This window comes from Pelophylax lessonae (genome assembly GCF_965119305.1).
Source record: "Pelophylax lessonae genome assembly, chromosome: 11".
NCBI classification, from domain to species: Eukaryota; Metazoa; Chordata; class Amphibia; order Anura; family Ranidae; genus Pelophylax; species Pelophylax lessonae.
The window spans coordinates 151,504,632-151,517,961 of record NC_138778.1 but is presented as its reverse complement, the minus strand read 5'-3'; positions in this window follow the sequence as shown (position 1 = coordinate 151,517,961).

Sequence of the window (13,330 nt, the reverse complement as noted above, 5' to 3'; positions counted from 1 at the left end):
CTGCCTTGATCCTGTGTTGAAGTCTTGGCAGAAGCTTGAGAGGAGGGAAGGCGTATATTAGATTATACTAACCCCACGGGGCCACCAGCGTGTCCCCGTGGTCCAACACCTGCCGACTGAGGTAATCCGCCTGCCAAGTTTCTACCCTGGGAATGTGTACGGCAGAGAGGGCTGGAACCCTGGAGGCCCTTAATAGCCTGCGGAAGAAAAGTACTCTTCCCCCCTGTGAGACCATTAATGATGTCATCCAGGGTAGCTCCAAACAGGCGATCTCCTTGAAAGGGAAGATCAGTCAAGGCCTTTTTTGTAGTCTGATCAGCAGACCAGCACTTGAGCCAAAAAACACGCCGAAGGACCACTGCCAAAACAGAGAAGTGAGCCATCAGGGAAGCTGCATCCAAAGGGGCATCACAGATCAACTGCAGCCCCTGGACCAGCTAGTCCACAAGCTCAGCAAAGGCAGGGGGGAGCTTTTCCCCCTCCAGGTCAGGGTATAGGAGCTTAGCCCACTCGGTCAGAGTTTGACACAAGGGACTCCAGGACCGCTGTCAGTGCATGGATCGATGGTTGGTACCCAGAGGGCCCTGCAGCGTCAGGTGGGGCAATGTGTTCCAAAGACTTCATGAGTCACCAGGGGGACCCCACAAAAAGTGTAACACACTGCTAAGGTACAACCACCCTCAGCGATGGCAGCACCACCCGGTTGCCAGGCACAAAACACCAAGCGATCCTCAGCAGAGAGGGAGAGGACCCCACCAGACTCACCACCCACAGAAACAGGCACCTGCAGCCACCAGGAGAATCTGCATTACACGAATGGCGATGAGGAAGTAAAATGATTCAAGAGTCAGCACCAGGGGATGAGGGGGGACTCCCACCACCGAAATCGCCACCCACAGGGCTCCACTGTCATGGCAGCTGCTATTTCCAATGGCAGACCACAAGACAAGGGCCGTCCGACTACACAAACATGGCCGCTGTGTATAGAAACACACAGGCTTACAGGGACCCAGGAGGGAGACCAGGCCTCAAGGACAGATCCAGGCAGGACGGGGGGCCTGGTACAACCCTTCGCCGCACAATCGACCGTTAGCGCCCTGCCCCCATCCCAGGAAAGTGGCTAGACCACCCAAATAGCCCCAGCGTGGAAGGAGGGGGGAAGGATGAGGGACTTGGCAAGGGGGGGTGCCTGCGGGAAGGAGGGGAACCTGGGGGTCCGACCGTCCCAAGGAGGGGCCCACGTCCACCCCAAAACTCTCCAGGGGGAGAGGGGGGACAGCTACTCAACATACCAGGAACCAGGCAGCACCACTCCAGCCAGAACCCCTCTCCATCGAAATGAGGGGGCTGTCGGCAAGGAGGAACACTGCATCTTGGACCGAGGCCCTGCCCAGTGGCTCGCTGGCCAGACTGGGGTGACCACTGGATCTGATTATAGATAAAAATTCCTATCAAAAAAATTTTGCCAGGACCAAGATCCCAGCAAGGAAATAGGTCCTTACTCCTGACTAAGCAGAACAGTGGCTATAGCAGGGAGAGGGAGTATACCCCTTGGGACTGCCCATGGGTGTAGCCATAATTTCTGCCTAGTTAATTTATATAGTTAATTTATATAATTTCTATATATATATATATATATTTCCTAGTTATAATTTCTGCCTAGTGTCCTACTCCTGTAGGGGGCAGTATAACCCCATGGTTATGAATATCAGGAGCTGTGTCCGTCAATAAACGAAAGAGGAAGATACATTTTTTTAGGATACGCAATGACACAATGACATTTGCAGATGTTATAAGACAGCAAATCTTCAATTTTTGAGTTCAGGTTCATTTTAAACCACTACACTACACTAAGAGCCCTTTCACACTAAGGTGTTTTTCAAGTGCTTTGGCGCTAAAAAAAACACCTGAAAAGCTCACGAAAACCTATTCCCATTGAAATCAATGAATGCTTTCACACTGGGGCGGTGCGTTGCTGGGGCGGTGAAAACAATCCTGCAAGCAGCATCTTTGGAGCGCTAAATAAGGCACCTCAAAAACGCCCCTCTCCATTTAAATTAATGGGAAGCGCCTCAAAAGCGCCCGAAACGCGCCAAAAAAATGGTTCTTGAAGCAGTTTTTGAGTCGCGTGTCTATAAAATAAAAAAAGCGCACCGCTAACACCTGAAAATCACTCAGAGTTTAATGGGCACTTTTAAAGCGCCTCAGTGTGAAAAGGCTCTCAAATACTACAGACTGATTCACAGCTAAAACTAACTCATTACTCATTAACTAACATTTTTAAAATGTATTAGTGTTTTGTTATATATTATGTGTTCTGGAGTGTTTTTGTTTAATTTATACCATGTTTTGTACCGTTATTTTGTGTAGCGGGCTAAGAGACCATTATCTTCTATATGAGTAAGTCCCAGTGTGAGCAGACTTTTTTTTTTTCTTATAATATAATAATATAATATATATAATAAAATTGGTACATCTGTTTACTGCTGTTGAGCTTTGGGTTATTGTAATAATTACAGTTCATTTAGAAGTGCAGCTGTCCAAAGAATACTGTGTACAGATTTTAGTTAAGGCTATAGTTAAAGGATAAGTTCACTTTTTAGAAAAAAATAACAAATGCACATTTTTTGCAGGTAAAAAAAATTAGCATTTTATTTATTTATTTTTTGGAGCCTGAAAAGCATTGCACCAGAAATCAGTAGATTGCAGGTGCCATGCAGAACTCCTGCAGATCTGTCATGTATCTGTGTGCTCGAAGGGGATGTATGTGAGCAGATACAATCTGACAAGAAATATCAACTAACTGCCACGTGATCCACAATGCAGTGGTAGTTCATTGAGAACTACAAGCTGACAGCCACAAAGGATGTCAGGGCTTGTAGTTCATTCAGACACAGAGCTGTGTGAATGAAGGACACAGTCATGTAGGCGGAGCTCTGCAAGGCTGCGCTGATTTTAAAATGTGACAGCTAGTAGGGGAACCTCTGCCTGTACTGCTGTTACAGTGGGGAGGGGGGAATTTGGGCAGTGGCTGCAGCACTGGGAACATTGTTACATGTTCCCAAAGGTGAACTTATTCTTTATTAACTACCGTATATACTCACGCATAAGCCGACTTTTTCAGCATGTTTTTTTATGTTGAAGAAGCCCCCCCAGATTATACTCGAGTCGCGGTCTCACTTACCTTTTCTCCGGTCAGTTCGCATGTGCTGCCGCCGCTCGGGAAGGCCCGTACACATTTGGCTATTCCCGGGCAGACGGCGCATGCACGGTGACGTGTTGGTGCCGGGCGGCACAATTTTTAAAGGCGGAAAGGTAAGTGAGACTCTTCCGCAGGCCCTGCATCTCCTCGGTAGATGCAGTGCTGAAGGCATGGAGATTCTCCTGTACCATGCCCGCAACACTGCATCTCCTGTACCATCTGTGCCATGCCTGTACAATCTCCTGTGCCATGCCTGTACAATCTCCTGTACCATCTCCTGTACCATGCCTGTACAATCTCCTGTGCCATGCCTGTACCATCTCCTGTGCCATGCCTGTACCATCTCCTGTGCCATGCCTGTACCATACCTGTACCATCTCCTGTACCATGCCCACAGCCCTGCATCTCCTGTACCATGTCCGCAGCCGCTGCACCATGCCCGCAGCCCCTGTTTTGGGTCTCGTGGTGGTCCAGTTGGGTCCAGTAGCTGCTGCATTTCCCACCCTAGTCTTATACTCGAGTCAATACATTTTCCCAGTTTTTTGTGGTAAAATGATGTGCCTCGGCTTATATTCTGGTCAGCTTATACTCCAGTATATATGGTATACAGAAAGAACCAGATATCAGCTGTTTAAAGCAGTCGTACCTGGCTGACAGCAAAGAAATGTGATATATTACTACATTACTGTATTATGACAAATACCTAAAAATTAACAGAATTCTTTCCTTACATGTGGTAAATGCCGTAGGGATCATGGTGACTTAATTTACCTAATCTGCAGATGTCCGAAATTGCACCCTTACTGGGTGGAGGTGGTGGGCACCATCAATAGGGTGTTCCGGACTTCCCTAACATTAGACCCTAGGCCTGGCATTTTGGGCATCTGAGATAATCTCCAGTTACAGGCTCATACGAGAGAAGAAATTTCTAGGGCTCTTTTCCAGGTCTGTAGAGTTCTGCTTAGATACTTGAAGTCCACTAACCCCCCATCCCCATGGTTACAATGTATGGGAGAAACTCTGAGACTGGAGAAGAATATCTACCAGAACAAGGGGCAGATCTCACAGGTTTAATAGATTGTGGGGCCCATGACTGGACACACCAGGTCTGAGTCCACTGGAGTTGGTGATGGACAGATTACTAGTCGGTCAAGGATAACCACCGTTTAACCCACACTATGAGAACTTCGAATGTCTTTATTAAACGTAAGTGATGTGTTTTTCTGTACATGACATACAGTATGTGATGCTATTCACTGAAGTTTTTGGTTATTGGAAATGCCGTCTTGGAAACTTGTACGTTAGCAACGGCTATGGCTATGTTTTCTATTCTCAAAAAAAAAAAAAAAATGTTCTTTCTTTTGTTGTCTTTTTATATTATTCTTTGTATAAATTGTATTCCTGATTAAAAAAAAAAAAAAAAATGAACAGAATTCACTGTATAGCCTTATAACGCTATGCTTGGTATTTACTGCAGCCTGACTGTCTCTGACTTCATAGCTGATTCCTACCAACTCCCAGAGGTAGTGCCCCAGTGGTCAACAAGGACAATCTCAATGGGGAAGAGGATAACATTTGTTGCAGTCTAGCAATTTGGTTTACAGGGGGCATACTAAACTCTGTGCAGGACATTTAGCTTCCTCAGATGCTGGAAGGGATCCATGGATTCTCAAAAGGGGCTCTTCTGAAAAATGTGCCAAACTTTAAAGAAGGTACAAACAATATAGTAAAAAATAAATAGTAAAAAACCTCAGTTCACTGGTGCCAGTGAAATATTGGGGGCTATTTACTGAAACTGTGCAAAATCTGGTGCAACTAATCAGCTTCCAGGCTTTGTTGCCAAAACTTAACTGAACAAGCTTCAGCTAAAAGCCAATTGGCTACCATGCACAGCTGCACCCTATTCTAAGTGCACTAGTTTTAGTAAATCTCCCCCACAACGTCCACAGAATCAAACCAATTTAGGTAACGGATTAAAATCACTCATGTCCAAGGAACCGGACGCACTGACGTCGCCACACTTCTGTACATGCAGATCAGTTTTTGGACACTTAACTGAATAGCACTATTTATACATGTTTACAAGTGAGTGATTTTACCCTTTTAGATAAATTGGTTTTATTTGATTTACAATATTGGAAGCGTTCTTGTTTTTTCATTTCTATACGTGTACTTGTTTCATGAAGTGTATATTGTATATTGGAAACGCGGTGGAGCCTTATATGGATACAGCTGTCTTCACAACATCATTTTCATACAGTTTGTGACCACTCAGGCATTGGGGGTCATTCACTTTTAGTAAGCGCTCCCTTGTGGCACTAAGGTGGTTTGGGTTCACTGAGGATTTTACTTTTACATTTTTGACTTTATTGTTTGTACCTTTTTCGCTGTTTAACACATTGTTTTTGCACATTATTTATACGAAGGTGGATGAAGTAATAATCATATTTATATTGAAAGTGCATTATATCATTTGGAAATTAGCACACCATGTTCTTTTCTTTATTTTGATCCATATTATACAGTGGGTACGGAAAGTATTCAGACCCCCTTAAATTTTTCACTCTTTGTTATATTGCAGCCATTTGCTAAAATCATTTAAGTTGATTCTTCTTCCTCATGAATGTACACATAGCACCCCATACTGACAGAAAAACACAGAATTGTTGACATTGTTGCAGATTTATTAAAAAAGAAAAACTGAAATATCACATGGTCCTAAGTATTCAGACCCTTTGCTCAGTATTTAGTAGAAGCCCCCTTTTGATCTAATACAGCCAGGAGTCTTTTTGGGAAAGATGCAACAAGTCTTTCACACCTGGATTTGGGGATCCTCTACCATTCTTCCTTGCAGATCCTCTCCAGTTCTGTCAGGTTGGATGGTAAACGTTGGTGGACAGCCATTTTTAGGTCTCTCCAGAGATGCTCAATTGGGTTTAAGTCAGGGCTCTGGCTGGGCCATTCAAGAACAGTCACGGAGTTGTTGTGAAGCCACGCTTTCGTTATTTTAGCTGTGTGCTTAGGGTCATTGTCTTGTTGGAAGGTAAACCTTCGGCCCAGTCTGAGGTCCAGAGCACTCTGGAGAAGGTTTTTGTCCAGGATATCCCTGTACTTGGCCGCATTCATCTTTCCCTCGATTGCAACCAGTCGTCCTGTCCCTGCAGCTGAAAAACACCCCCACAGCATGCTTCACTGTTGGGACTGTATTGGACAGGTGATGAGCAGTGCCTGGTTTTCTCCACACATACCGCTTAGAATTAAGGCCAAAAAGTTCTATTTTGGTCTCATCAGACCAGAGAATCTTATTTCTCACCATCTTGGAGTCCTTCAGGTGTTTTTTAGCAAACTCCATGCTGGTTTTCATGTGTCTTACACTGAGGAGAGGCTTCCGTCGGGCCACTCTGCCATAAAGCCCCGACTGGTGGAGGGTTGCAGTGATGGTTGACTTTCTACAACTTTCTCCCATCTCCTGACTGCATCTCTGGAGCTCAGCCACAGTGATCTTTGGGTTCTTCTTTACCTCTCTCACCAAGGCTCTTCTCCCCCGATAGCTCAGTTTGGCCGGAAGGCCAGCTCTAGGAAGGGTTCTGGTCGTCCCAAATGTCTTCCTTTTGAGGATTATGGAGGCCACTGTGCTCTTAGGAACCTTAAGTGCAGCAGAAATCTTTTTGTAACCTTGGCCAGATCTGTGCCTTGCCACAATTCTGTCTCTGAGCTCTTCAGGCAGTTCCTTTGACCTCATGATTCTCATTTGCTCTGACATGCATTGTGATCTGGAAGGTCTTATATAGACAGGTGTGTGGCTTTCCTAATCAAGTCCAATCAGTATAATCAAACACAGCTGGACTCAAATGAAGGTGTAGAACCATCTCAAGGATGATCAGAAGAAATGGAAAGCACCTGAGTTAAATATATGAGTGTCACAGCAAAGGGTCTGAATACTTAGGACCATGTGATATTTCAGTTTTTCTTTTTTAATAAATCTGCAACAATGTCAACAATTCTGTGTTTTTCTGTCAGTATGGGGTGCTATGTGTACATTCATGAGGAAGAAGAATGAACTTAAATGATTTTAGCAAATGGCTGCAATATAACAAAGAGTGAAAAAATTTAAGGGGGTCTGAATACTTTCCGTACCCACTGTATATCAAATATTGTTTGAGCTGTTTTTTTCAATTTACTTTTAGCCTGAAGTGCAGTCTCTTTGTTTGTTGGTGTTGTATAACACTTTAGGGCAGTGGTGGTGAACTTTGGCACCCCAGATGTTTTGGAACTACATTTCCCATGATGTTCATGCACTCTGTAGTGTAGTTGAGCATCATGGGAAATGTAGTTCCAAAACATCTGGGATGCCATGGTTCGCCATCACTGCTATAGGGTGCCTGTTTTAATAAGGCTTAATCTAGTGTGCCTTACAATTCCTGTCTAATTACCACATATAAAGCAGCCTACCAATCCTGTCAGTGCCACTCTTGGAGGATGATTTACTAAAACTGAAGAGTGCAAAATCTGGTGCAGCTGTGCATGGTAGCCAATCAGCTTCTAACTTCAGCTTGTTTAATTAAGCGTTGACAAAAAAAAAAAAAAAATGGAAGTTGATTGGTTTCTATGCAGAGCTGCACCAGATTTTGTAATCTCCAGTTTTAATAAATCAAACCTTAACATCCGAAGGAGACAGTGCTCATCACTGTACCGTATCTCTGGAGGAGCAGCGTTGTCACCTAGGACAGGACTACAGAAAACTTTTCCTATCCTCTTCTCCATAACGTTGTTTGAAGGTGTTTTGTAGTACATAAGGATTGCTGGAAACAATGGTAATAACAAGATAAACTAAAAAGAACTTGGTTGCTCAAACATGTACTACATATATATCCTACTATTTAAACCCCAAAACTAATCAGACTTTACAGGTATAAATGGGACAGACAACTGAATGAAAATACAAAGTTTATTTTATTTAAAATCACATATTTTAAAAGAAACCACAAATTTTATTGGTGTTCCTCCAACATACAGGGGACCAATCAAAATAGTGGTTTCTTTTTTACGGTTAGGGCTTACATACACTTTTTAAGCACTTCTGGACTGGGTCTTTTTCTGACACTTGCTTACAAGTTAAATATATATTTTTTTTTTTGCAAGAAATTTACTTAGAACCCCCAAACATTATATATTTTTTTAAGAGAGACCCTAGAGAATCGTTGCAATATTTTTATCACACCGTATTTGTGCAGCGATCTTACAAATGGGAAAAAATGTACTTTTTTAATTAAAAAATAAGAAAACAGTAAAGTTAGTCCAATTTTTTTCTAAAAAGGTGAAAGATAATGTTATGCCGAGTAAATAGATACCCAACATGCTTCAAAATTGCGCACGTTCGTGGAATGGCGACAAATATTGGTACTTAAAAATCCCCATAGGCGATATTTTAAACATTTCTACAGGTTACCAGCTTAGAGTTACAGAGGGGGTCTAGGGCTCAAATTATTGCTCTCGCTCTAATGATCACGGCGATAACTCACTGTGGTTTGAACACCGTTTACATATTTGGGCGCGACTTGCATATGCGTTCACTTCTGTGCGCAAGCTAACAGGACAGGGCGCTTTAAAAGGGATGTAAACATCCCTTGTAATAGTAATACGCAGGACAGGACCTGTTTAATGTGAGATCTGGGGTCAGAAAGACCTCAGATTTCACATCTACACTAAAAAATAAAAATAAAAAGTCATCTTATTCCATGATGAAAAAAATGGGCTCTTTAAATCCGTTGCTAGTAAGTGATGTATGACGTCACTCCGGTCCTCCAAGGTTATAGACTTCCTGTATGAGAGGAGAGTGGACAGGATCCTTTTCTCCCTGCTACCGACGGGTCCAGTAACCGGGGAAAACGACTGGGAGGCGGCGGAAGGGGGGCACCTCTCCCGCCACTCATAAGGGTGATCCCGCGGCGAATCCTCTGCTGGGACCACCCTTATGTTAAAGCAGACCACCCACCATTTAAAAAAATACCAGGGTTATCTGCTGCCATAACCCCGGTATTTAATTCTCTCTCTCCAAAGCCCTAAGTCACGTGTCTTTCTCCTGCTCCGTTCCTCTGTTATCAGCATGATAACTTCTGACAAGTTCTCCGACACAGGAGATAAAAGCAGCAGAAAATTTGTGTTAGGGTAGGTGCATAGAGATAGATTAGCAGAGAGCTGGTCTATGCATGTTTCTTCCTTCCTCTGCCTATGTAGAAGGATGGGGGTGTATGCCTTTACTCCAATCAGCTGTCACACAGTGTATGTCTAGACTCCACACTAAGTGCTGGAACAGGAAGAAAAAATTCTAACACGATGTTCACTTTCTACAGTGTAGAAAGCGGAAGACAGCAGATCTACAAATAAAACTTATGTAGGGAGATTTGTTTAATCTCTGTATCATCTAAGGCTGTTCACTTCACTGGGTATATGTGAGGGGTTAAATATTTTTATTCAATCGCTAACAGATTAAATATAGATATTCGTGCAGAGGAAAACATAATTGTTGTTAAACACATGAACCATTTTTTTTTTTTTTAAGATACTCATTTATTCTAGGCACAATGCAGAATTATTGAACAAATTCTGATCCTTTGTTTATAATGTAGGGGATAGATTGGCCAAAAGCTTGTCCTGAAACATGAACTGTTAGTGCACATTAAAAAGAATCACATACGCTACCCAAATGTGTTGTTAAAGTGCAGCATAAATACAGCTACAATCACTTTACAAATTCTGATCAATAGACTTGCATGTTGCAGTTTGTATTTCTGCCAATAGAGCTGACTTTTCAGATTTGTGTAATCCTATAGCACCATCTACTGCAAATCAAGGGAATGACAAGTCATCCTAATAAGATAAACTACAAGAATCAGAAAAGTAAAAATAAGTAAAAAGTGGCTACTTATGCTACCACAATTATCAAGAAATACATTGCATACTGGTTGATTATTAGTCTGTAAGCTATCAATTCAGCGCAAATTTGAAATAAAAGAAGGGAAGCAAGAAGAGACAGGATTAGGAACAGCAATGATCCATGATATGCTGGGCTCAAATTCCATGCACACCGCTATATAGTTACATAGTTAGTCAGGTTGGAAAAGAGTCCATTTAGTTCAACCAATAGAAAAAAATAAATAAATAAATAGAAAACCTCCACATACACAGTCCTATACCCAGAGCTGATCCAGAGGAGGGCATATAAAAAACCCTATATAAAGCATGAACCAATTTTCTCTAGTGGGAAAAAAAAAATACTTTTTTTCTCCATAATATTTTTTTGGAAGTTTTTTTACCGATGCAAATACAATAACACAACACAATAAGACACCTCCAAGGGATCATTACAGATGCTGGAACCATCAAGACAGTCACTGGCCTTACAATTGTTGGAGGGTCTGCAACAGGACATATGTGTGTATGTGTATATATATATATATATATATATATATATATATATGTATATATATAGTAAAATACAAAACATATCGACACAACAAAAGAAATACATGAAGATAAAGTGCCTCAAGAGAAGAAGAGAGACAGTTATAAGGTGATTCCAGAGGCTACCTCCAAAAAGCCCAGCAAGAGCAGTAGACACGCTAAAAAGCTAGTTTATTCCTGAGTATAGGAGAAAAAAAAGGGGGGGGGGAAGAGGGACAGGAGGAGGGAGGTGGGGGGCAGCAAGGGAAGGTAGAAGTGGGTGCCGTGTTTGTCCCAACAGCAGCATACAGCAGATAAATACTGCCCCACTCTCCAAGTCCAGCTGCCTGTAGTGTTGCAATTTACCCATGATGTACATAAGCAAAACCGTTATAACAAATGCTAGGATAAGCATTAAATATCAGGCCCACGGGTCGACCCCAGCCAGGGCCACAGCTCCCAGAACCGTGGTATAACTCGTTTGTACTCGCCTGAGGTTTTATACTGTACCCAGCTTGCCCAGGTAGTGGTAAAAGACTTAAAGTGTTACTAAACCTATAACAGTAAAATCAGTGTGTATATGCAGTAAAGAATGCTTGAGTTTTTTTTTTTTTTGGGAGAGTACATGTGATCAGCACAGGGCCAATCAGCCCTGTCCAGACAGAGGGTCAGGTGAGAATGAAAACTTCTCCTACAAGTTTTACAAGGAACTGATAGAAGTTACAAGGCTGCTATATACTGCTGATGAGAAAAGGTATTTAGCAGGGTCCTGGGTTTAGTAACACTTTAATTCTGTCCTGTGCCGTAAGGATCAGCTTCTCCATCTCCTCCAATCTGTTCAGACAAATAACACCAATCTCGCACACTAGGTGGCTTAGTGACCAGCCGCCGAACCGGAATGCACAGCTGTAAAGCATTCATTATGTGAATCAACAATGATTTTTTTGTACTCTTTTTCAGAGACTGTAGAATGGTGAAGTAGGTATTGGCCTGGAGTAAAGTCCACTGCAACTCCTACCACCTGAGCCATGATATCGGTGAACTTTGGTCCAAAAAGAAACCAGACTAGGACACGACCACTAAATGTGGAGGAATGTGCCCTCATCCGTGAGACACTGCCAACACGGGTCTGTACGTTGAGAGAGAGCTCTTGTGGATCAATGTATTAAAAGAGTTGTAAAGGAAGAAGGTTTTTTAACTTAATGCATACTATGCATTAAGATAAAAAGCCTTCTGTGGGCAGCAGCCCCACTAATACTTATCTGAAGTCCCTCTCTGTACAGTGATGTCCATGAGTGTCTCAGCCGTCTGAGATTCTCCCTCCTGATTGGCTGATCTCAGGGGTGAGAGGGGGCAGGGCCAGGCTCCGTGTCTGAATGGACACAGGGAGCTGTGACTCAGCTTGGGTGCCCCCATAGCAAGCTGCTTGCTTTGGGGGGCACTGCACAGGAGGGAGGGACCAGGATCACAGAAGAGGTACCCAAGAACAAGAGGATCTGGGCTGCTCTGTGCAAAACCACTGCACGGAGCAGGTAAGTATAACATGTTTGTTATTTATATAGGGAAAAAAATGAGACTTTACAATCACTTTAATACGTTCCCAATCCTCTTCCTCAAGATGGCATTCCATTTTTTTTTTCCCAGGCCTTACACGCGCCACCACTATTGGGAGGGAGTGAAGCAGAAAACAAGGCATAGATATCGGACACCAGGTGTCGTTGGGGGGACAATCTAGTACAGATAGATTTAAGAGGTGTGCGATCTCTACAAAAGCTCTCTTGACGTCCCGGCCGATTTAGATAATGACAGATTTGCAGAGAAGTCCAATGTGAAACTTTCGAGCCAGGGACTCAATGGCCTAGGGCACCCCAGTCAGTTATATGATCCCTGTGAAAAACTGAGAGGCCCTTGGTTAGGAGTATGGCCAGGTGTGACATAGAAATGCCAACAACATTCCTGGAATAAAATGTGGGTTCCCACGTAAAGGTGTCAAAGGACATGGAGTCAAAGAGATACCATGAGCAATGCATGCCATGAAGAAACAACACAAGGTTGCAGAAATTAAAGGGTGGTGAACTGTCCTGGCTTGAGTAAGTGCTGTGTGCACGCAGGGGACAACTGCCAAGGGAACGTCCATAAATGTCTTTGAAGAAATGATGGTTAATCCAATCTACTATCCTGGCACCTTGGCTGGCCCCATACTATTTCTGGATATCTGGCAAACCAATTCCGCCTTTGGCCTTCGGGAGGGACAAGAAGGTCAAGCTGATTTCTCTCTGCTTATTCCCCAAAAACATCCGGAACATGCAGCGGATTGTAAGAAAATATGGCTTGGGCAGAGCCTGCAAAACATATAACATTCAGGGAAGAAAATTCATTTTCAGAGCCGCTGCCTGACCAAACCAGGATAACGGTTTAAGATCCCAATGCTGAAGAACCTGTTGAACATGCTGTAGCAGTGGTGCAAAATAATGAGCAAAAAGTTGGGAGACATCCAGTGGAAACTCAATCCCTAGGTATGTAATTGCGTCATCCTTCCAACTAAATGGGGAGTTCTGTGTACATGAATTAACCTCCTGTTGACTCAAGTCTAAGATGAGTGCGAATGACTTGGAATAATTAACACTGAAATTAGACATGAAAGAAAAGTCTTTAAATGCATGCATTAAGTTCAGAAACTTGTGG